Source organism: Berghia stephanieae, chromosome 5 (genome assembly GCF_034508935.2).
Source record: "Berghia stephanieae isolate SIO BIC M18660-M18661 chromosome 5, UCSD_Bste_1.3, whole genome shotgun sequence".
Lineage (NCBI taxonomy): Eukaryota > Metazoa > Mollusca > Gastropoda > Nudibranchia > Aeolidiidae > Berghia > Berghia stephanieae.
This window is the reverse complement of record NC_088364.1, coordinates 63,021,181-63,046,180: the sequence shown is the minus strand read 5'-3', so window position 1 is coordinate 63,046,180 and position 25,000 is coordinate 63,021,181. Positions and strand designations below refer to the sequence as shown.

Sequence of the window (25,000 nt, the reverse complement as noted above, 5' to 3'; positions counted from 1 at the left end):
ACCCAGTATTTCCTGGCGTTGTGGAATGCAGGCACTCTTTTAGTGGGATCTTTTATGATGTTTCCTCCTCTTGGTGTTTGCCTGTTCCACATTTCTCTCCCGTTCTCCCCCACGCTGGTCTATAATTTTTGTTAGGTGGAAAGGTCTTCTCGATTTGAGTCTGGTTGTTGAAGGTGCTGCCTTTATGATTATTTTTATAGGAATGTTACCTGTGGCTTCATCAATTTTTGCATGAATCCTTTGATTAGCTTCTTGTCGTCTAAGACTTGGTGGTGCAGTGCCGCTCAGTGTTGGGAGCCACTAAGTTGGAGTTGACTTAAGACATTCTACTATTATTCTCATTGATTCTCTTAATCGGATGTCAATGCGATTTACATGTGGGCTCCTCATCCAAACAGGAGCACCGTATTCTCCCAAAGCAGACGTTCTCAGTACCTATGTTGAGGCTCCCCGGGTGGTACTTGCGAGTTTTCTCACCAGACTGTTTCTTTTTGTGATTTTAATTGCAGTTGCCTCAATGTGGTTACAATAATTTAGTTGTCTGTCCAATGTAATGTCAATGTATTTAGTGTTGGAGCATGGGGTAGTATGGAGTTACCGGCTGTGATCTTCAATTCTTTTGTTGCCTCTCGGTTATTCAAGTGGAAGTTCTTGGATACTGATTTGGGGTATTCATTTTAGGTACCACCAATCAAAGTATTGTTTCAGGCGGGTGGTGTCTTTGCTTAGAACTTCTTCAATCTCTTTCCAGTTTTTCGATTGATAGGCTAAGGCCCAGTCATCAGCGTATCTAAATTTGAGTGCTTCGCAGTTTGCCATGTCGGAGATGTAAACATTGAAGAAGGTTGGTCCTAAAACTGATCCTTGTGGTATCCCATTTTTTTTTCGTGTTTTGCCTTTGTTTTCTCCCAATATGACATGAAATTGCCTTGTGTCAGTCATGGTAGACAGCAGTTTTAGCGTCTTCCTACAAGGAATCATTTTTGAAAGCTTTAATATAAGTCCGCCTGTCGAAACAGTGTCGCACACTGGAGATAAGTCTAGCAGGACTGCACCAGTCTTCTTTTTGTTCTCAAAGCCTGCTTCAATGTCGTATGAGGTCAGTGCAAGGACCTGTTCACTTGTGCTTCTTTGTGGTCTAAAGCCCGCTTGTTCTGGTGGTACGCGTGGATTACATATGGGGTGATTCACTCTAGTACGATTCTTTCCAGGAGCTTGTATAAGCAACAAAGTAGAGATATTGGTCTATAACTGGATGGTTCAGTCATTGGTTTGCCTGGTTTTGATATGGCGATTACTTTGGCATGTTTCCAAATTTGTGGGTATGTGCCCTTGTTCATGATGTCTCTGGTCCAAAGTTAGTAGTCTTGTTGTTTTTTTTTTTTTTTTTTTTTTTTTTTTTTTTTTTTTTTGTTGCTTTTTATTTGTTTTTTGTTTTTTGTAGCTCCTCTCATTTCATTAATCGTTATTGGGGCATTTAAAACATGCTATATTATAATAATAATGATAATAATAATAAGAAGAAGAAGAAGAAGAAGAAGATCATGATGATGATGACGACGACGACGATGATGATGATGATGATGATGATGATGATGATGATGATGATGATGATGATGATGATGATGATGATGATGATGATGATGATGATGATGACGATGATGATGATGATGATGGTGATGATGATGATGATGAAATAGCTATTTAACGAGTTGACAATTTTAAACTGCTCAAACTGCAATAAGTAAATCGTTTCGAACTTTCGTTTTTGTTTTCAAGGGCTATGAAATGGCTATGACTATGACTGACTTCAGCGATAAAAAACATTGGTGTCCACAGCTCTTCCAGCTCATGTGTTTTGCTGCACAACTAACAGAAACTTCTACGTTATTGACCATGGGGATCTGAATGTGTCGTGTTTCAATCTCTTAAAGCATTCATTATATAATAGGTTCGTTAATTAAAAGCACGAGTTGAGAGTGTGTTAATGTTAAGAATTTGACTTTGGATGATTGAGAGGATTGCGTCAGGCAATTACTGTCTAGTCGAGGAAAGATCGTTGTTATTAGAAATCGTGCAGTAAGAATATGCTTTCTGTTATTGGAAGTAGTTGTGTCATAATTTTCATTTTTAATTTCTGATGACTAAGACGTCGCCTGAATGTAGCCTGTGGCTGTGGGCTTGCCCGGTAGGGTCAGGCTAGGTTCGCGGTGAAAGTCACCATGAACCAACCTGTTACTGTTAGGCCACGTTCATGTTCACGTCTTCATGAATGTCGTGGATAGTCGACAGGCTAGATGTACGCCATTTAAGCTTGTTTGGCTAATGGCAGCTACATTTATTTGGAAGGTATTTTTGTGGGCTGTGATCATCGTGAATTGACAGACAGTGTCTGGCAATAACGATGGGCGATGATTATACTCAGACGCCTTTTTTAAACTCCGCTCTTTTAAATATTTATCCACATTCCAGAATAACAATAATATTACTAATAATAATAAATAATAAATATAATGCTGAAAACTTCTGTAGCGCTATAACTCCGTGACACCAGACTCCAAGTGCTTAAATTACAAATTACTTTGGTTGAAACATACTCATTCACACACAACACAACAGAACCAGACACCTATCTTGCTACTCATATCATCTACTAAAATCGAAACAGATATGTTTTAACGAACATTTAAAAATAGCCAACGATTCTTTTCCACAAATGCTCTATGGTAAAGCGTTCCAAACAGAGGGTCCAAAAAGTATCTCATTCCAAAATTTTTGCATATTCGATGTACAAGTGGTTTGGTAGAATCACTGGCCAAACGTAACGGGCAGGGTTTGAATATCTTTCAATTAGTTCCGAAAGGTAAGAAGGGGCATTACTTTCAAGACAATGTTACACAAGCTTTGAATTTAATCCTTTTTACAACAGGCAACCAATGCAGGTCATGAAGCAGAGGTCTGGCAGAATCAAACCTATGCTTCATGAATACTAGTCTGACATCGCCATTCTGGACAATCTGAAGACGTCTCAGATTATATTGCGAAACGCCAAACATCAGTGCATTACATTAATCCAATTTCGATAGCTCGAGGGACACAACCAGTTGTTTGGTCACATCCTCAGATATGAACCGTCTAATGGCAGCAATCTTTTTTAGTTGGAAAAGAGAGACCTAACCAAATTATTAACCTGATACTCCATCAACAGTCCAGAGTCTAAGAATGTGCCAAGGTTTTTCACTTTGTCAACAATTTGATTGGAAGCATTCCCCGGCTTCTAATCTGATTCACTTTTCTACTTCCTGTTCCCCACATTCAGCACATCCGTCTTATCATCATTCAGTTTCAGTCTGTTCTCATTCATCCGTTTCTTAACACTTTGGATACAATTTCTTACCAATGGCTGACACTTATCGTAAATTTCACATGTTGGAGACGCAGTACATCTGCGTATCATCAGCGTATTGGTGGAAAGACAGACTTAAAATTCTGATGATTTTAGACTGAGGGTCAACGTACAGAACAAGCAAAACAGGTCCAAGTACTATTTAACACACCGAATGAAAGTAAACAGTGCTCAAATCCAGCATTTTAAAAAAGTCAAATGGCATCAATACAATGTAAGTTTTTGACATTTTGAACAGAAAATGTCAAACTGACAAATCCACCTTTATTTTTTTCAACCAGCAAAAATCTTCTTAAGCAGGAAATATGTTCATAGTCCACCCGCCATTGAAAATTTCTCTACCTACCTATCTGTTAACTTTATTGATCTTCTTTTGTTTGTATAATTTGTTTATTCTAACCTCTATTTTGGAGATATTGATGATAGTCGGGGTCATGTCTAGAACCTGACGCTCCAAGCCCATAGAAAAACTCAGAGGTGAAGGTACTACATGAAGGGCACATGAAAGCTGGTGACTAGATGTTTTTAATAGCTTCTCCGCCTAATCGCACACCCTGCTTAATCGACACACTAACATGAACTCCCGAGGATGTGCAATTCAGCTGCGTCGACTGTACTTGTTAAAGTCCACAGGTCCTAACACTAACATGTTTGGTATTTTGTTCTTGTTTGAAGCTGTTAAAATCATTTTTGTATATTACTTGTTACAGTCCAGGTCCTAGCAGCTTTGTATCACACGGAAGTCAACACATCATCATCCATCGTGGCTTGTGCTCTTGAGCATGTTGCTGGTCAGCTGTCTCCATGAATTACGATCCTCTGCGGTGCGCATGAAATCTGTGTTGCTTTTTAAATCACATTTGGCCATTCTGAGGTTGTTTAGATATGTCATTCTTTGTCTTCCTCTAGCTCTCTTTCCTTCGATCATCCCAGATGTGACCAACTTTTTTATTCCATCTCTTCTCCACACTGTCCCAGAAACCGTAACTGCCTCTGTCTGATGGTATCGATCAACATTCTTCCCTTTCTCAACTTCTCCAACACATCCTCGTTCGTGTACCTGCCTGTCCATGATAGCCGCAACATTCTTCTATACATCCACATCTCAAATGCCTCTAACCTCCTCATGCATTCTTTGTCAAGCGTCCACGTTTCACAATCATATAAGCGGGTGGTTGGATGGGAGCATCACCCTTGAATCATATACCTATGATGTTCGCATGGGTGTACGATCCAATAGTGATGTCGTTTCTTCTTCTCTTTACTAGCCTATCCTGCTTCTTTGGTTTGTGATTGTATTTTTTGACAGTGGATTTTTTTTTTTCTGTAAATCTTCTGTCTGTTTGTTCTTGGTTATTTATAATTTAGCTTATGATATCTTTAGGTTATGATTTTGATTTACATTTGTACTATTTTTGTTAGATTGCTTGTTTTTTTGTTTCAGCGGTCTCTCATATAACCTCAATTGTGTTGGAAGAGACCTAAAGCAACAAACAAACAACCATATAAAAGGGTACTTATAACATATTTTTCTACTACTTTCATTCTGGTCTATAACTTGAGGTTGTTGTTTGGCACTACTGGTCGCATTTTATGGAACACGTTTTTTGCTATTGCAATTCTTTGTTTTATATCCTCTATGTCACGTGCGTCATGGGTAATGATAGTGCCTAAATATTTAAATTTCTTTACTTGTTTGATGGTCTCTCCTTTGCTTGACAAGTGGAAGGTCGTATTGTTGTCATTCTTTGAGACCACCATGCATTCGGTTTTCTTGATATTTAATTTCAGGCCCATCTCTTCACTTTTGCACGAATGATAACTGCCATTGACAAAGCAAACTGTAATTCTGTGAACGGAGCCTGGCTGAATACACCAGACTAAATGTGTAATGGTAGCACATCTGATCGGTAAAATCAGAAGTAGTCTGAGGTTCAATCCCCAGTCGAGGTAGACTGATTTTTTGGGATGGTTTTTGTCTTGTATTTTTCTTTCTTGCTTTGTCTTTTTTTTTTAATCTACTTCCTAGTCATCCGGCAGTGATTGGGTATCTGGGTCTGTCAGCTCTGGAGGAAAGCATTTCGCGATAGACTGGCATCCTATCCAAAGAATAGCAGGCAATTGCTTTATCTGTTTCATACTATAGAAATCAGGATAAACTCCGTCTCCATAGGCCAAATAGTGGTGAAGGACTCCACATTTACGATCATCTCTAATTTTAAAAGAAACTTTCCGACACCAGGAAACTTGACCTAGCACCGTTTTGAGAATATGTGACCCAAAGCTTCAAATCAGTATTGTGTGAGGATAAGGCAGAAGTTATATCTATAGATACATGTGTGACACTTAGTGTTAATTTCTACACGTTATAGTAGATAATAAACACACCATTTCTGCCATCACAAGAACTAGAAATGTCTATTTCTGTTTTCATTTTCTCACTGTACGTAGGTGTAAAATGAGTACCTGGCCATTCATTAACAGCATTGTGTCTGTCAGAAAAATTATTGCCTAACAGACGTCATAGCTCATTCTACATGTTAAATGTTTCTGTAATGCTGTCAAGGACAACAACTACAAACAGGAAGGAAGATACATAAAAATAAACACGGGCAGTCACTCTTCAAGAAAGGTACTTATACATGGGATATAACTCTGTCATTATTACACACAACATAGCATTTACACAGTTATTTCCCATTCATTACAGGTGACAAACCATTAAAAATTCACTTTGTAGCGACCAATATATTTCACAGCACACACGCATTATTAGATTTGCACTTAACATGCAGCCATACCACTACACAAAAAACAACAATGAAAACATGTAGTTGTAGTTACAGAACCGCCTTTCTTTTTTTTTTAGAATCATCCTTAAATAATCAGTTTCATTAAAAACTGCCTTCTGTTCCTACATCGTTTACAAATGATTATCGATTAAAAACTGCCTTCTGTTCCTACATCGTTTACAAATGATTATCGATCAGATGAAAAGCTTGTCAATTTCATATATCATATCTTTTTGCTCCAAAGTTTGTATTTATTTTGATTATGTCATAAAATGCAGACATTGTAGGGTGTGACGGCATCATGGTTGGTTACACACCTCAAGCAGAAGGCCATCTTTCCAACACACATTACGCTATTGCTGGGGCTTTGAGTGGTGCAGGAGCGAGGGCCCTTTTTCAACCTTTAGATGTTCTCAAAATCCGTTTCCAGGTATTTTTTTTGTTTTAATTTTTTTTGGTTTTTTTAAATTTGATGTTTTGTGTGTTTGTTATTTTTGTATTTCTTTCCTTTTCATTTTCTGTAGTTTGTGGTGTCAGCGTTTATTCCAAAAATATACATTCATTTGGCAACGATTGTAAATACACTTTATTATTATTATTATACTAATTATTATTATTATTATTATTATTATTATTATTATTATTATTATTATTATTATTATTATTATTATTGTTATTTATTTATTTATTTATTTATTTTTACAGTACAAAGCTTTCAAGAGCTTAGTATCAGCAAAAGCTGTGAGAAGCTGTGATTGTACAAAAAAAAAAACAAAAAAAACGAATAAAGCAGTTTCAAAAAATAACAAAACGAAACCAAACAGATGGTAAAAATTTATTTGCCATGTCTTGTCAGCAAATGATATGTGTTTTTGGCAAACAGCGTACATTGTTGGCAAATAGCATGTTTTGTTTTTTGGTGTTTTTCTTTTGGTGATTGACTGTAGAAGGCAATCTTTCCAAGTTAACATAAAAATGCAAATATTTCTTATACATTTTTATTCATTGTACATGCTTTTTTGAGAATTGTACGCATTATTCTATCATTTAAATTTTAAAAAAGAAAAGAAATCATAGACTTTTTGAGTTTTATTAAATGCTTTAGTTTGTTTTATAACCTGGAAAATCATATTGGGAGTTTAATTAAGTATTGTTTGGTTGTGTCGTATCAGATTTATGAGATTCAGAAAGTCTATACTATTTACATCGTCAATAATGAGTAAGTTTTTTCATTATTACAGTCCAGTCTGGATAATCACAACACCTTGGGATCAGTGAAAATGTTGCGATTAACCGAAGTTGAGTTTCCAGTCCACTATTGCAACATTTTACACATATATCGTATACACAAACCATTTGTAAACATTGTTCTTAGTCCGCCACATACTGAGCAATATGATTGAAATAAAAACTATATGGCAGCCCTGTATATATTTTTCAAGCAAAAGCAGCTTTGATGCAAGTCGACATCTTATTCAGATTTGATTAACTTTCACTCTTTTGTTCTCAACATTTTAAGAGCCAAAGAGATTAGCCGTGAGGAGTTACAATAAGCTCTCACCAAACTCGTTGGTCACAAAGCACAGTTGTCAATCCTAAAACAAAGGATATCTCTTTACAGCTGTCATTGTCTACCTGTTGTAAAAACTATACCCAGCCCCCTTGCCTCCTATTTAATGACCACAGATGACAGTTCAAACCCATACTGCAAAGCCCCACCCTCTTTTGTCTATAGAGTGGTGACACACTAATGTAGCATTAAATCCCGCTCACTCTCGATTTTTCAACCTGTCACGATTTCAACCATAATGAAATTTAATCATGATATTTTGTTTGATTGATTTCTTGAATTTACCACTTGTTGAGGGCGAAAATTTGTTTCGATTAACTGAAGTTTGTTGCAATTAACCAGTGACTCTTATATAGAATTAATTCTGTTTCTTGGGAAATGTTGCGATTAACCAAAAGTTTCGATTATCCAGAGTGAACTGTATATATATATATATATATATTTATAATTTCAATACTAATATGATCTGATTGCCCAACATCGTAATTTGCATTCATTATTATTATTTTATTTTATCCATTTAGATTGTACGCATTTTTTTTCAAAATCTTACTCGTTTTGGCCCTCCGTTGTTGTACACATTTCCAATGGATGTTATACGGACACGATTCGTTGCCCAGGGGGAACCTAAGGTGAAAACAATTTGCCTGTACTGCACAGCTGAATTGATTATAACTTATACAGGCATTAGCAGAGATGCCACTTGTTACAAAAGTTACAAATATTTTATGTAAAATAATGAGAATATGGGAAATACAAACAATCTTTGAAAATTGCGGGTTTTTTAGCAAACCATCATTGTCTTTGTATTAAAATGTGATTAATATACAATTTTTATACTCTTTGAAATTTCAGTCGTGTTTCCAATCGTTGCACGAGCTCGTGAAAAGAGGAAGTTCCTCCTTTTAAGAAATGCCATCTCTCTCTCTCTCTATCTCTCTCTCTCTCTCTATCTCTATCTCTCTCTCTCTCTCTCTATCTCTCTCTCTCTCTCTCTCTCTCTCTCTCTCTCGTCACAACACACACCAACCCACCAATGTATTGGCAGTGAGAGAGTTGATATGCAGTTGAACAAACAGGTGTAGTGTCCCACTGTTCAGAGGTTAGCTATAGTATCAATGATAATTTATCACCTCAATTGCTCTAAAGGCGAGGGACAGTACATTGAACATGAGGCTTATAAGCAATCATTAAATTTTCATCCTTTTAAATTTTAGTCACCATCAGCACTGATTTATACAGTTTTAAAACTGGCACTATGGACGATATTCAATTTTACTCAATGGGGAGCACGCTGGATTACACTTTTTTAGGGAGATATTACACATTATTTCAATCCCAAATTACACATTATTGCTTAGACATTACGCATTTATTTCTTCACAAATTACACATTTATTTCTTCTCAAACTATACATTTATTTCTTCACAAATTACACATTTATTTCTTCACAAATTACACATTTATTTTTCACAAATTACACATTTATTTCTTCACAAATTACACATTTATTTCTTCCCAAATTACATGTTATTTCTTCCCAAACTACACATTTATGATTTTAGAGGTTGGCATCTCTGAATAATTAAGTGTACGTATGCATTTGTGGCAGCCTATAGTCAGATGGAACTGCTTTCAGTTCAGATTTGAAAAAACATATTAATCGTCACATAACTGAAATGAAGATGAAGAAGGTTACAACAGCACTGGCCTTAGAAACAAAGGGATAAGTAAGTGTTGATGTCGAGTGAAGTCAGGATTGTTTTTCTGACACCTGTTCAACCAGCCTTGATTAGGAGTGGGTCTGTCTAATTAAGACCAAAGTATTTTGCCATACACTAGTGTCCTATCCAAAAGGTAGCAAGCAACCAAAGTACTTTGCCATACACTACTGTCCTATCCAAAAGGTAGAAAACAAGAGGTCGTCAATGCTGGGTGCCCCAATTTATTCAACACAATCCTGAAAGCCTGGGGACAGCTCTAGCCATTTGGTCTTGTGATGTGTTGTGTTGTGTAAAACTAACGTCTTATTGTAAACACGGACAGCCATGTTGAACCTCCGGAAGCATGAGGCTACAGCGTGTACATTCAAGGAATTCATTTTATGTATTTTAATTTGTTCAAATATCTGTAAGAGGGGGTATGTCCATTTTTACATCACACAATATCCACCAAAGTATGCTCAAAGCTTGTTACAAGGAGTCCCAAGTCAACAACAACACTTTGTATGGAAGACGAGATATGGGATCTATTCGGACCTTTTGCAAATTTTTTGGACATAAACCAAAACAACCCACCATGTCTCTTCATAACGGGCTGATTTTTTTCTTTTGTTTTTCTGTCTGCTTTGTCTGCCACCGTTCTAAACACACCTTTTCATACCTCAATCTTACACTTGTGTTGCTATGTGGTCTAGTGGTATGAAACTCACTTTTGGATCAGAAGGTCCTGGCGCTATAGTTGAGTCCTTGGAAAAGGCTCTTTACCCACATTCTCTCACCGTACTCAGGTATAAAATGAGTACCTGGCCGTTTACAGCGTTGTCTCGTTCTACATGTTACATGTTGCTGTTGGTCAGGGACCCCTTGTAAAGCACTTTGAGCGTGTTTGGTGGATATTGCGCTATATAAAATCTCTAATTATTTTTTTTTTTACTTTTGTGTGTTTTGTGTAATTTGTCACCAAATAAATATGAGATGAGATAGATACAACGATATGTTTACCTCTAGGAATCTCCCATTGCTAGATAAAGACATCAGTTTATACTTGGCCTCTAGAAATCTCCAATTGTTAGATAAAGACATCAGTTTATACTTGGCCTCTAGGATAAAGACATCAATTTATACTTGGCCTCGAGGAATCTCCCATTGCTAGATAAAGACATCAGTTTATACTTGGCCTCTAGGATAAAGACATCTGTTTATACTTGGCCTCTAGGATAAAGACATCAGTTTATACTTGGCCTCTAGGATAAAGACATAAGTTTATACTTGGCTCCTAGGAATCCCCCATTGCTAGATAAAGACATCAGTCTATACTTGGTACATGCTGGAATATACTTGTAGACAAATGACTGTTTTTTAAGATTTTGTTTCATTTTTTAACCCCTCTCCCTCCCTCTCCCCCTCCCCCCCCCCCCCCCCCCCCCAATCACAGCTCTACAACAATATGACAGCTGCAGTGAAGTGTATATTGCAAAAAGACGGAATGAGAGGGTTATATCGAGGTCTATTTCCTGCGCTTGTTGTAGTCGGACCTCAAATGGGTTTGCAGTTTGGATTCTACACCACTTTTACAAGTTTTTGGCGCAAAGGAGTTCTGAATGGATCAGTGCCTGGTAGGTTCTGCTTTTGCAACAAAATCAAAAATCAACAGGAAATTTCCCTTTGTGGTCCAGTGGTATGACACTCGCCTTTGGGTCGGAATGTCCTGAGCGGTGCATGGTTTAGTCCTTGGAAAAGGCTGTTAAATGACATTTTCTCACCGTACTCAGGTGTAAAATGAGTACTTAGCTATTAACAGCGTTGTCTCTGTCAGAAAAAAATGTAATATCGACTAAAAGTGTTGCTGTTTGTAAAGGACTTTGAGCCTGTAAAATGGATATTGCTCTATATAAAAGCTCAAGGGTTTGGGGGTTTTTTTGTTTTCTTTTTTTCCCTGTATTCATCCCAAAAGGGAAATTAACTCACTCAATCCTAGAAATGTTTGCTACTTTTCAAAATTGGAAAAAATGTATTAAAAATGAGCATGAGCATAGATGGTTTTATTCACCTATCATTAACGTGCAAAATCTAAAAACATTAGCTTTGATACTACGCCTATAATTTGTCTCAGAAAAATGTCATGAATATGCATGGGCTAAAATATCCTGGGTAAACTATGGATATAGTCGGTGTTAGGGTTGAAGGAGGTAAGGTTCATTCCAAGAGAAGAATGGAATAATCAAGACATTAGCCACAGTGCCAGGTAGCACAACGGGTGGTCGAATGCGGTACTTATTGGGTATAAAGCAAAGACCATATCGCTCAGCCAGTCTGCCACCATCTGAAAATAGAAATGCATATGATATGTATGTGAGGTTGCGGGTCAGGTGTGTGCAGATATGTAAATATTTACTCGTGGATTAATCCACATGAAGATAATTCCTTAGGAGGAAGTGAATTGGATTCAATAGTCTGATGACACATCCCCCAGCAACAGCGGCCATCGTGGTTACAAGAAAATCGTTACTTTTTATTCTTCATGCTGGCTAGAACTTTTCTATGTCTTGTAATCAGAATGTGTAAAAGTCAAAACATGATCAGATTTTAAAAGTTTTTTTTTTCCTCTGGATACGCTTCTATGCTCGTCGGAGACATATTTCATACGGGCATCCGCCATTGTTCCGATAGTTTAGAGCTAGTTACTAAGTCGCCATGCGTCATTACGAGGGAAGTGACGTTACGACTGTTGAAGCGTATTAGACAATATAATAACAGTGTCAAAGGTCATTGATGAATGGTGGATAGGTTCACTGGAAGGGAAATAGATTTTCTAATAATAATATCAAAGGTCATGGGTGCATTGTGGGACACTAATTATGACGTTAGTGGTGAAAAATGACAGAAATGATTATTATTGTCATTCTAAATAATTTAACCCCAATTAATTGGAAGCCTGTTGGTTTTCCGTTTTGTAAAAAACCTCAGTATATTTTTAATCACCTGGTGAATGGGGAAAAGTAAGCACTTAACATATTTTTTCACTGAAAAAAAATATTTTTAAATTGAGCTTTTATATAGGCCAATATCCACTAAACGTGCTTAAAGCGCATTACAAGGGGTCCCTGGCCAACAGCAACATTTAACATTTAGGACGGGACATGATGCCTGTTAGGCGATATTACATTTCTAAATGACAGAGACAACGCTGTTAACGGTCAGGTACTCATTTTACACCTGAGTACGGTGGGAGAATGTGAGTAAAGAGCCTTTTCCAGGGACTCAACTATGCTCCAAGCGAGGCTCAAACTCAGGACCATCCGATCCGAAACGAGTGTCATACCACATAGCCGCACTTTTCACTGGAGTTCAGTGTTCAGATTGGTGGGATTGCCAGATGTGTTTGCTTAAAAGTTCAGTCTCCCCGTAATTGGTATACTAAATAATTAGACTGTGCTAAATAATGTACAAAAATGAATATACAGCTTTATAAAGTAACAAATCACCAAACACTGAATTTTTCAGGCTCAGAACCCCTCTTGAGCCAATTACAAAAACTTTAAAAACATAAATATTTCACGTTTAAGGCAGACAGGCGGCCGGAGAGTATTGTCCTTGTTTCAGGATAGGGTTTACAAGAGCTTCTTCATTTTTTGTATAGCGCAATATCTACTAACTAAACGTGCTCAAAGCAATTTAAAAGGAGTCCCAATCTAACATCAACTCCTAAACCTGTTGGACAAGACTGTGAGGTGCAATTACAAATTTAATTTCCCCCTATCAGGTGCTCGTTATACTCCTGAGTATGGAGAGACTGTGAGTATAGAGTGTTATAACAAATTGGGTCGTATGAGTTGTTTTATGACAGTGTGAGTTGTATGAATTGTTTTATGACAATGTGAGTGGCATAAATTGTTTTTGTTGGCTTAGTAAATTTGATCAATGGTTAGTTTGCCTCCTAAGCTCTTTTTGTCTCCTCCTCTTTTTTTCTCCTCTCACTTTATCTCCTCTCACTTTGTCTCCTCCACGTGTCTCCTCTCACTTTGTCTCCACCACTTGTCTCCTCTCACTTTGTCTCCACCACTTGTCTTCTCCACGTGTTTCCTCCCACTTTGTCTCCTCCACCTGTCTTCTCTATCCCTATTATCTAATTTTAAAAGAAAGTTGCCAATTTCCCCTATATTTATGGAATTCAGAATATTATAAACCCTCAGTATATTTTCCAATCACCTGCAGAAAAAAAGTATGTTCATAATGTCTTTTTACTGGAATTCAGCACTCAGAAAAGGGTCGGTCTATGTGTTTGCGTAAAAGTTCAGTAAGTTTTTACCTCCTGAATTGCCATCCCTGTTTAAATGTGACCTTTTATAAAGCACAATGTGCAATACATGTGCTCCAGATGTTTTACAACAAGGGATCTAAGTCAATCGCATCAGTGAACACATAAGACACAATATGCAAACTCTGTGACACTTTTTTTCTCTTCAACAGAGATGTATGCCATTACTGGCCATTTTTCACTGGAGAGGTTGATAAGAATTTTTTTTTCAATGAATTGAATAAAATGTCCTATTTCTGTTCTTAGGTTCTGCAGAAAGTTTAATCTGTGGTACAAGCGCTGGCTTTCTGTCCAAGATGATAGTTCATCTATGATAGTTCATCCCTTTGACGTCATCAAAAAAAGGCTACAAGTCCAGGGCTTTGAGGAGGCGAGAGTCAAGTTTGGCTCTGTTGGGATTTATCGTAACTCATGGCACTGTGTTGTGAAGTCTTTGAAAGATGAAGGTGTCCGTGGTCTCTACAAGGGATTGGCACCGAGTGTCATCAAGTCCTCTTGTGTTGCTGGCTTCAATTTTTTGGTCTATGAGCAGATGTGTAATTTATTCATTCAGTTTCAAAAAAAAGGATAACATAGCACGAGACAGTATCCGGGGTGCCAAAGAAATTGGAAATACCAAAGTGACAAATTAGGGAGCAGGCACTGGTGTATGATAGAAATCTAAAAAGGTTTGTATGAAACAATGCCAGACAAACCAGAAGGAAAAACTATCCCCAAAAAATTGACATGCCTCGACTAGTCAATAAGAGTTCCGAGGTTTCAGTATTATGGAGAATACTGAGAGCTGTTCCATGGATGGGGCAAAGTGAGACAAATATCTAGATATTACATTACATCTCTCTTGGTGAAATTGATTGGGTGTTAGGTCTCAATCAAATAGTTATGGTGTAGGCAAACCCTGAATCTATAATGAGTTAGGATAATTTGCGACCAGAAAGAATTTGATGAGCGATTGTATTTGGAGTAAAACTCACTATTAAGATTGCAAAAGTAATAGTGATAAACAGAAATGAATATAACAACAGCTTCAAGAACAGAACGAAATACCAAACAAGGAATGTTTTGGGCTCAAAACCCTTCATCAGCCAACAACCAAAATAAAAACAATAAAGACATAAATACATTACTAAATTCCAGATTGACGACAGAGACTTCAACAGAGAGGACCTACAAAATTTATCTGTCGTCAATCTGGAATTTAGTAATGTATTCTTTTCTTCTTTTTTTTGTCATTGGCTGAAGAAGGGTTTTGAGCCTGAAACGTTCCGTGTTGGGTATTTTACTCTTTTTTGAAGCTGTTACATTCATGTTTGTTTATTACTTTTTTCAGCCCACACCTTTTAGCAGCTGAGTATCACTCTAAGATTTCAATGTCTTTGTCGTTTACTCCCATGTTCTCTAATAACCATGGTTGGTGAAAAAAAATGATTTCCATTAATTATTATTGTTGATATAAAAACATAATAACATAAAATTTCATATCCCTACCGGTTGTGATATTGTCTTTCATATGTGTTGTCTGGGATTTTATTTGATGTTTTAATTAAAGTATGTGTGGCTTTATATGAATTTCTAATGAATTTGTGAAAATTGGTAATTTTTGCAATTTTTATGTCATTATCGAATATTACGCAAAGTTGATATTTAGCATTTTTCATGGAATGATGTCCAACTTTTTAATACAGCCTCCGTCTTAAAAAACAATTAGGTGATTTGTCTGTGCGGTGTAGTTTAAGTTCAGGTACTGTAAGATTGTTGTGTTTGAATTTGGTATATTGTAAGATTGTTGTATTTGAATTTAGCATACTGAGAGATTGTTGTATTTGAATTTAGTATACTGAAAGATTGTTGTATTTGAATCTAGTATACTGTAATGTTGTTGTATTTAAATTTAGTATACTGTAAGATGTTGTATTTAATTTTAGTATACTGTAAGATGTTGTATTTAAATTTAGTATACTGTAAGATGTTGTATTTGAATTTAGTACAGTGTAAGATTGTTGTATTTGAATTTAGTGTACTGCAAGATTGTTGTATTTGAATTGAGTGTTCTGTAAGATTGTTGTATTTGAATTTAGTATACTGTAAGATTTTGTATGTGAATTTAGTATACTGTAAGGGTGTGAGGCGAGCATGGAGGGGTTGGGAGTTGCAATGGAAGAGTTGTATTTTTCTTTCCGCTTTTTCAGGCTCTGAATTTCAGGGATGCCATCTTTTCGGAAATATCTGACTTTAACTGAGTTGTTTGTTTGAATGTTAGAGAAAAATATCGAATGGTTGGTTTATATTATCATGTGTTTATTTTGATGATTGTTTTGTTGTCTTTGATTGAGTTACCTATGGTGACATTTTTGATATTTTTGATTTTGACAGATTGGGGAGTTGTGTGCAGAGTTGCCAATTTTCCGTATATTTACGGAATTCAGTATGTTATAAACTCTCTGGATCTTTTCCGATCACCTGCCAAACGGAAGAAAGGTAAGTACAAAACGTCTTCTACAGGGGTTCAGTGCTCAGAAAGGGGTCTGTCGGTGTGTTTGTGTAAATTTTTGCAAGCTGAACTGGCAGCCCTGTGTATGGTAGATATCTGAAAGGTGAGTTTTCAAAAGTTTCACACAAAGCAGAGAGAGAAATAAAAGAAATAATCAGCTGGGTATTGAATTGCAGACACATACTGTAAATCAGGAGGTCTAAAGTTCGATCCCAATTCTGTAGGCAATCTGCTTTGCCTGTCACAGTTTCACACAAACGTTTTCAGATTTCTATTATTTTTAATGGGCATCGAGGTATTGAACGATAGTATTGGCCCAGGCAAATAACGATGTGATCTCATATTATAGAGCAATGTCCTCTAATGTTTGTTTTTAAAGGATTTACGGCGCTTACAACACATTAAGGTCATATCAGCGCCAGTAAAAAGATGAAAGTTGAATAGTAAAAACAGTCTAGATGTGAAATTAAAAGGATTTGAGGAAAAAGTAAGACAAACGGGAATGGTACAAATAGGGAACAGATGTAGATTCCAAGAGCACACTATCAGTGTACTTTGTGATTACCTAAATGTTGCACTCTAAGAGGAATACACTCAGATGTTAAAAGATCATATGTTAAAATAACAGTAAATAACATAGAGATGATTTACAAGGAAAAAATATCATCTCCCAAAACTCTTAACTATACATTCAACTGTTTCCCTCCCAGCCAAGGACTCCGGCCAGGGTCAGGACAAAATTAAGTAATCTCATTCCAAGACAAAGACAGAAAGAGCGATGAATATTTAAAAGAGGAAGTTGTAGAGATCGGTGCTACACGACAAAATAATGGTTTTTGCTATTTGAGATTTTTGAAACTCTCTCAGTAATTATGATTGCTGAATGCAATATAGCTCTCCCACCTTTTAGATGTCACCATATTACTGTCTGGAGCTGGAGCTGTCATATTTGATATGTTTTGAACTGTGAGAAATTATTGATTTACATTTTTTCTCTCTTAAATGGCCAGTGCATGTTTTACTCGAGTTCCATGCATTAATAAATCAGACATTTTTCACTGGATATCTTTACCCGACGTTACACCGTCAAGTCAAAATTTAATATGATTCGTATGGGAATTCTAAATCATTTATCTAGATCTTTCCACTGTCCATGTTTGTATTTTTGCCATAACTATTGTCAGGGTACGAAGAAAAGCTGTACTTTTCGTATTCGGCTATTTTGACAAATGCCTCAACGTTGAAACCGTGCTTGCCAACAAATAGTGCACTCGGAAAGAAAGAAAGGGGAATAAACGTTATAATGATCGATGCAAAAGTGTAGAAATCGATCCGAATATTTGACACAGTTCAAAAACAGAATCACTTCCTCGTCACTCCAAACAACAACATGGACACTAAAGATTGCAACAATACAACCCGAATGGTTTGCACATAGGCAAGAAGGGGATTAAGAAGGGCTCACACGAGGTCAGAAAGTCGTGAAAAAAGGTCGGGGTATGATTTTATCTTCCAAGTTTGGTGAAACTGTGAGGGATTCACCCATCTATTTGGTACATCGGTCCGGCATTTGTTGATATTTTGTTCAGGTCTACAATCTCTAATGTAATTGACAGTAATAAAAACAGTATCATGAACCATAGTAATAATAATAACATCATGAACCATAGTATTAATAATAAAAAAAATAATATTAATAATAATAATAATAATAATAATAATAATAATGATAATAATAATTATTATGGCTTTTGCGCGACGATATCATAAGATATCGTCGCCTAGCCATTCCACGTAGAAATATAGATGTCATCAAACAAGGTGTCTGATGTCAACAGGAATCACCCATGTTGTCCAAGTGAGCAAATTGGGGGTTAATAATCTTGCTCAAGCAAAATAACGAAAGTGACTGAAGCGGGACTCGAACCCGGGTCATCCGGGTCACAGTGCAATACCTTAACAACTCGGCTAATTCGCCAACCAATAATAATAATAATCCGAGTCATAATAATTATATAGCAATGACTATGAAAAATGTTTTTTTTCTCTTTTTGAGGACAATTTTTGTCTTAAATCAAAGCCCTATCTCCACTGAGTAAAAAATGTTTTTGAATTTTGAAAATCCATTCATAAATAAACAAGTTATACAGTTTCAAAGGTGTCATTTATTTGGATGACCCGCAAATAGGAAAAAAACGCGATAATATGGGACGCTTTTTCGGCATTTTTTTTCGACCTTTGGTTGTATCTTGCGTAATAAGTGGATTAAAAGATTGAAACTTGAAGAGCAAATTAGGATGGTGTTTTGTAAAATACGGGAAAAGTACTCGTCATATTCATATGATATTTTACAACCAAAAAGAAGAAATGTTCATGTATTACCTTGTCAGTAGCGACAAAACCTCCACGCCCGGTAGTTTTAGAAATATTTTACTCCAAAGGGTAAAAATCTATTTTAACGGTCTTCTGGTAATTGCACGAGTTTTGTCGCTTGACATAATCTATAATGACCTTTTTTCTAACTGTGTGCCAACTTTCAGTCATATTCGTCAATAAACAGCGTCGTAATTAATTTTTTAAAATAGCATATACGAAACGGCTTCGTCCCATATTTTGACGCGAATTCGGGCACTTCGTAAGCGAAAAAGAGGCCCAAAGATTTGTGCGGGATAGTCATTGCTATATAATAGTGGCAATAATAATAATAATAATAATAATAATAGTCTTCATAATGATAATCATCGTCACCATCATTATCATAATTTTTTTTTACATCATGGTTAGATTTAAGTCTAAAAAGGGGCAAAACCAATTCAAACATCCATATAAACGAAATATAGTTTCGTAAAATATGGGTTGTCATTCTTACATTCAATATGCATGCTCGTGTTGTATTAGGCATTTACCATAAAGTATCATCAGATAGAAATTATTGCTGTGATTCTGTTAGAAGTAATGTTTATTGAGACAATGCCAGAAAGGAGGGATGAACATTTAAAGAGGAAGTTGTAGGGATCGGTGCTACACGATATTATGGTGGTTTTTGCTATTTGAGATTTTTGAAACTCTCTCAATAATTATGATTGCTGAATGGAAAAATACAGATTTCCCACCTTTTAGATATCACCATAGCATTGTCTTGAGCTGGAGCTGTCATATTTGATATCTCTTTTGTTTTGAACCGTGAGAAATTATTGATTTACATTTTTCCTCTCTTAAATGTCGACGTTCATAGTTTACTCGAGTTCCACACATTTATAAATCAGTCATATTTCACTGGATATCTTTACCCGACGTTACCCCTTCAAGTCAAAATTGAAAATGATCCGTATGGGAATTTCTAAATCATTTATCTAGAACTTTTCACTGTCAGTGTGCAAAGAAAAGCTGTACTTTTCGTATTCGGCTATTTTGACAAAAGTCTCAACGTTGAAATCATGCTTACCAACAAATAACCTCGGGAAGAAAGAAAGAAAGGGGAATAAACGTTATATTGATCGATACAAAATTGTAGAAATCGATACAAAAATATGAAACAGTTCAAAAACAGAATCGCGTCCTTACCACTCTAAACACCAACATGGACACTGAAAAAGTGCAACTGTACAACCCGAATGGTTTGCATATAGACAAGAAGTGGATTAAGAAGGATTCGCACGAGGTCAAAAAGTCGGGGTTTGATTATCATCATCTATGTTTGGTGAAAGTGTGAGGGATTCACCCATTTATTTGGTATATGGGTCCGGCATTTGTCGATATTTTGTTCAGGTCTATAATCTCTAATGCAATTAACAGTAATAAAAACAGCATAATGAATAATAATAATAATAATAATAATAATAATAATAATGATAATAATAACAATAATAATAGTAATAATAATAATGATAATAATAATAATAATAATAATAATAATAATAATAGTCTTCATAATGATAATCATCGTCACCATCATTATCATAATTTTTTTAACATCATAGTTAGATTTAAGTCTAAAAAGGGGCATAACCAATTCAAACATCCATATAAACGAAATATATTTTCGTAAAATATGGGTTGTCATTCTTACATTCAATATGCATGCTCGTGTTGTAGTAGGCATTTACCATAAAGTATCATCAGATAGAAATTATTGCTTTGAGTCTTTTACAAGTAATGTTTATTGAGACAATGGCAGGAAGGAGGGATGAACATTTAAAAGAGGAAGTTGTAAGGATCTGTGCTACACGAAAATGTGGTGGTTTTTGCTATTTGAGATTATTGAAACTATCTCAGTAATTATGATTGCTGAATGGAAAAAAATAGATTCCCCACCTTTTGTATGTCACCATAGCATTGTCTTGAGCTGGTTCTGTCATATTTGATATCTCTTTTGTTTTGAACCATGATAAATTATTGATTTACATTATTCCTCTCTTAAATGACGACGTTTATATTTTACTCGAGTTCTATACATTAATAAATCAGTCATTTTTAAGTGGATATCTTTACCCGACGTTACCACTTCAAGTCAAAATTGAGAATGATCCGTATGGGAATTTCTTAATCATTTATCAAGATCGTTCCACTGTCCATGTTTGTATTATAGCCTTAACTTTTGTCAGGGTGCTAAGAAAATATGTATTTTTCTTATTCGGCTATTTTGACAAAGGCCTCAACGTTGAAATCCTGCTTACCAACAAATAAACTTGGGAAGTAAGAGAAAAAATGCGTATAGTACCATGCGCTCCTTGATAATTGTAGCATCTCTTGTATACCGGAAATGATTTGAAAGCCGGGCTTACACTTCTAACTTTTCCATCTTTTGCCAGAATAACCTGAACAACGCGAGTCAGCTTTTACTGGCCTTTGAAATTAAATGACCCTGGGTCTAAAACAAGTACGACGTCGTCTTCTTGCAGATTGTTCTATTCATCTCTCCATTTTTGATGTCTTTCCAAAGTTGGTGCATACAGTTAGCAATGACTATCCCGCACAAATCTTTGGGCCTCTTTTTCGCTCACGAAGTGCCCGAATTCGCGTCAAATTATGGGACGAAGCCGTTTCGTATATGCTATTTTAAAAAATTAATTACGACGCTGTTTATCGATGAATATGACTGAAAGTTGGCACACAGTTAGAAAAAAAGGTCATTTTAGATTATGTTAAGCGACAAAACTCGTGCGATTACCAGAAGACCGTTAAAAATAGATTTTTACTCTTTGGAGTAAAATATTTCTAAAACTACCGGGCGTGGAGGTTTTGTCGCTGACAAGGTAATACATGAACATTTCTTCTTTTTGGTTGTAAAATTTCATATGAATATGACGAGTACTTTTCCCGTATTATACAAAACACCATCCTAATATGCTCTTCAAGTTTCAATCTTTTAATCCACTTATTACGCAAGATACAACCAAAGGTCGAAAAAAATGCCAAAAAAGCGTCCCATATTTTCGCGTTTTTTTTTTTCCTCTTTGCGGGTCATCCAAATAAATGACACCTTTGAAACTGCATAACTTGTTTATTTATGAATGGATTTTCAAAATTCAAAAACATTTTTACTCAGTGGAGATAGGGCTTTGGTTTTAGACAAAAATTGTCCTCAAAAAGAGAAAAAAACATTTTTCATAGTCATTGCTAATACAGTTGAGGGGGGGAGGAGGTACCCAATAGGATGCTCGTTCAAATCATTTGCTATATTACTAAAGATGGTGAGCATTTCCATCAGGAACAAATTTTGATCTCTCACAACTAAATGAAATGCCTGCTTGGTGGATTTGATGAGCGCTTCAGCAGCTCCTTGGCGTCATCGACTCTCCGCAGGAGAAAGATTCCATTTTACCCCATGACATGATATCCTTTTAATGATATCAGCACTTTCTCACAACTGAGCTCCTGGATATGAGTAGATCTCTGAAGGCCAACCCCTGATTGAGACAAATTTACTGAAATCCATTTATAATGACTGAGCGCCATACTCACATGCAACCTCAAGGTGGACAGCCCGACAACAAAGATATGTGAAGATCACACATCAAACCTTACCTTTGATCCGTTCCTGGACCTCACCTCTAACTTCAAAAGGTCCGAATATATCCACCATTGTGTAAGTAAATGGAGGAGAAGGCATGAGGCTGCAGGATGGCATTTGACCCATGGCCTGATTCATGTGTCTGAATTTTGAGCTTTTACATAATTGACAACTCTCACAAATCGCTTCGCTCATTTTGGATCCCCTGAAAGTCCAAAAGTTTGATCTAAACTTAGCCAAGATGGAATCTCTGCCTCCGTAACCACTCTCTTGGTTACACGTTTCCATTAATCTTTATTGTAAAATAACAACAAGATTTGTGGAAAGTTCTCAGGGGATAAGGAACTTGAATTACTAATACGAGTACCTTTGACCCAGATGTCTATTTGAAGCACTAGATATAAGGTTCGAAATTGTGTTTTTGCAGAGTCGTTTGTCCATATGTTTGGCGTTTCCTTAATCAAGAATATGTGTGTTATTTTTGTTCTCATACTACCAGCGCTCTCTTAGAGCGTTCAAGATACGAGCAAATGCAGCAACAATCGTAGAAAATTGAGAGCATCTATAAAAAGAACCCTTCGCCACTTACTTTGTGGTAAGTCACTCTTTTGTCACAAAAATGATATATTTGTTCTTGTAATGTTCCAAATTATACACACAATTCATTGATAGGTTTTCGTAGAAAATCAGGGCCACGATACCACACTGAATCAGGTCCCAAGTGTTTAGCGGAATGTTCTCGGGTCACCCAATCTGCTATGTTCAACTTACAAGGGATCCACCCCAGCAATTTGCATCTCCCCCCGTATCCGCTTGTATCTCACCGATACTAGTAGTAGTAGTAGTAGTAGTAGTAGTAGTAGTAGTAGTAGTAGTAGTAGTAGTAGTAGTAGTAGTAGTAGTAGTAGTAGTAGTAGTAGTAGTAGTAGTAGTAGTAGTAGTAGTAGCAGATACGAGACAATTTTATAAAAATTAAAATCGACGAGCGCCTATTCTATATAGTCTTCGTTTTCCCCTAAATGTTGAGGGTTATCCAATAATAGACATAAACTTCTGCCTCTAGCTATGATGTTTGCTTCAGATCCAACCATTTTTACCCAACAAATCTGTAAGAGTGATAAGATGTGGCCCTCATAATAGCCAGAGTCGAATGGCTATGACTGTTCTGTGTATGAGAATGTCTAAATCTAACGAGTTTGCATAGAGTACGATCGACCACCGTTCACAAGTGGTTAACATCCAAGGAAGCATTACATAAATAAACAAAACATAATTACATGTATTGATTTCTTGAGTGTAGAATTTAGCTTTAAGAAATCGTAGCATTGTAATTATCCCAATCAATTCTATGTACATAGAGAGACAGATAATTGTTTTCTAGATAATTATAAACCAAGTGACGCTTGATACAATAAATGATAACAAAATCTGATTAAGATTTCAGATCTAAACATTTTTGCGATATTCCGGTAAAGATTGGTGTAGTGAGGTAACAGTTTGAATAAAATGCGAGAGGGTGGAATAACATGGAACGCCGTAAACAAGAAGTTTAAAAAACAGTTATAAAATTACAATGAAACATGAAAGCAGGCATTGATTTCTGTGGTGCGAAATAGTGATGGATAGACGGTATTGTAATTGTAATGATCAATTCTATTTATCTCGTGAGTCATACAATTGATTTATTTGGTGATGATGATAATGATGATTGTGATGATGATGATGATGATGATGATGATGATGATGATGATGATGATGATGATGATGATGAGGATGATGACGATGATAATGATGGTGATGATGATGATGATGATGATGATGATGATGATGATGATGATGATGATGATGGTGGTGGTGGTGGTGGTGATGGTGGTGGTGGTGAAAGATGAAAATTGTATTAGTATAACAACAAAAACAACAACAATAATAACAACGATGATGATGATGAAGATAGTGATGGTGATGATGCGAGGAGTAGAATTTAAATGGTAATTAAAATGATTATATTTCTTCTGATGATGATGATGATGATGATGATGATGATGATGATGATGATGATGCCGATGTTGCTATTATTATTAATATTATTATTATTATTATTATTATTATTATTATTATTATTATTATTATTATTATTAATATCATTATTATCATTATTATTATTTTGACTATTATTATTAATATTATTATTATTATTATTATTATTATTATTATTATTATTATTATTATTATTATTATTATTATTATTATTATTATTATTGTCATTATAATTTTTTTTATCATTACTATTATTACTATTATCATCATCATCATCATCATCATCATCATCATCATCATCATCATCATCATCGTATTGTTATTATTATTACTATTATTATTATTATTATTATTATTATTATTATTATTATCATTATTATTATTATTATTATTATTATTTTTTATTATAATTATTATTATTATTATTATTATTATTATTATTATTATTATTATTATTATTATCATTATTATTATTATTATTATTATTATTATTATTATTATTATTATTATTATTATTATTATTATTATCATTATCATTATTATTATTATTATTATTATTATTATTATTATTATTATTATTATTATTATCATTATCATCATTATTATTATTCGTCTCCTTCATCTCCTTCTACTTCATTCTTCTTGTTCTTC

At 35.5% G+C, this 25,000-nt stretch overlaps 1 pseudogene across 1 annotated transcript; it reads left to right on the top strand.

The window, feature by feature from the left end:
- The first annotated feature begins 929 nt into the window (after nucleotides 1-929).
- LOC144973990 (mitochondrial thiamine pyrophosphate carrier-like) lies at nucleotides 930-14,612 on the top strand (annotated as a pseudogene). Its single transcript, XR_013645631.1, has 4 exons — nucleotides 930-1,951; nucleotides 6,477-6,628; nucleotides 10,926-11,106; nucleotides 14,055-14,612. The product of XR_013645631.1 is annotated as a mitochondrial thiamine pyrophosphate carrier-like (transcript).
- Nucleotides 14,613-25,000: the final 10,388 nt, after the last annotated feature.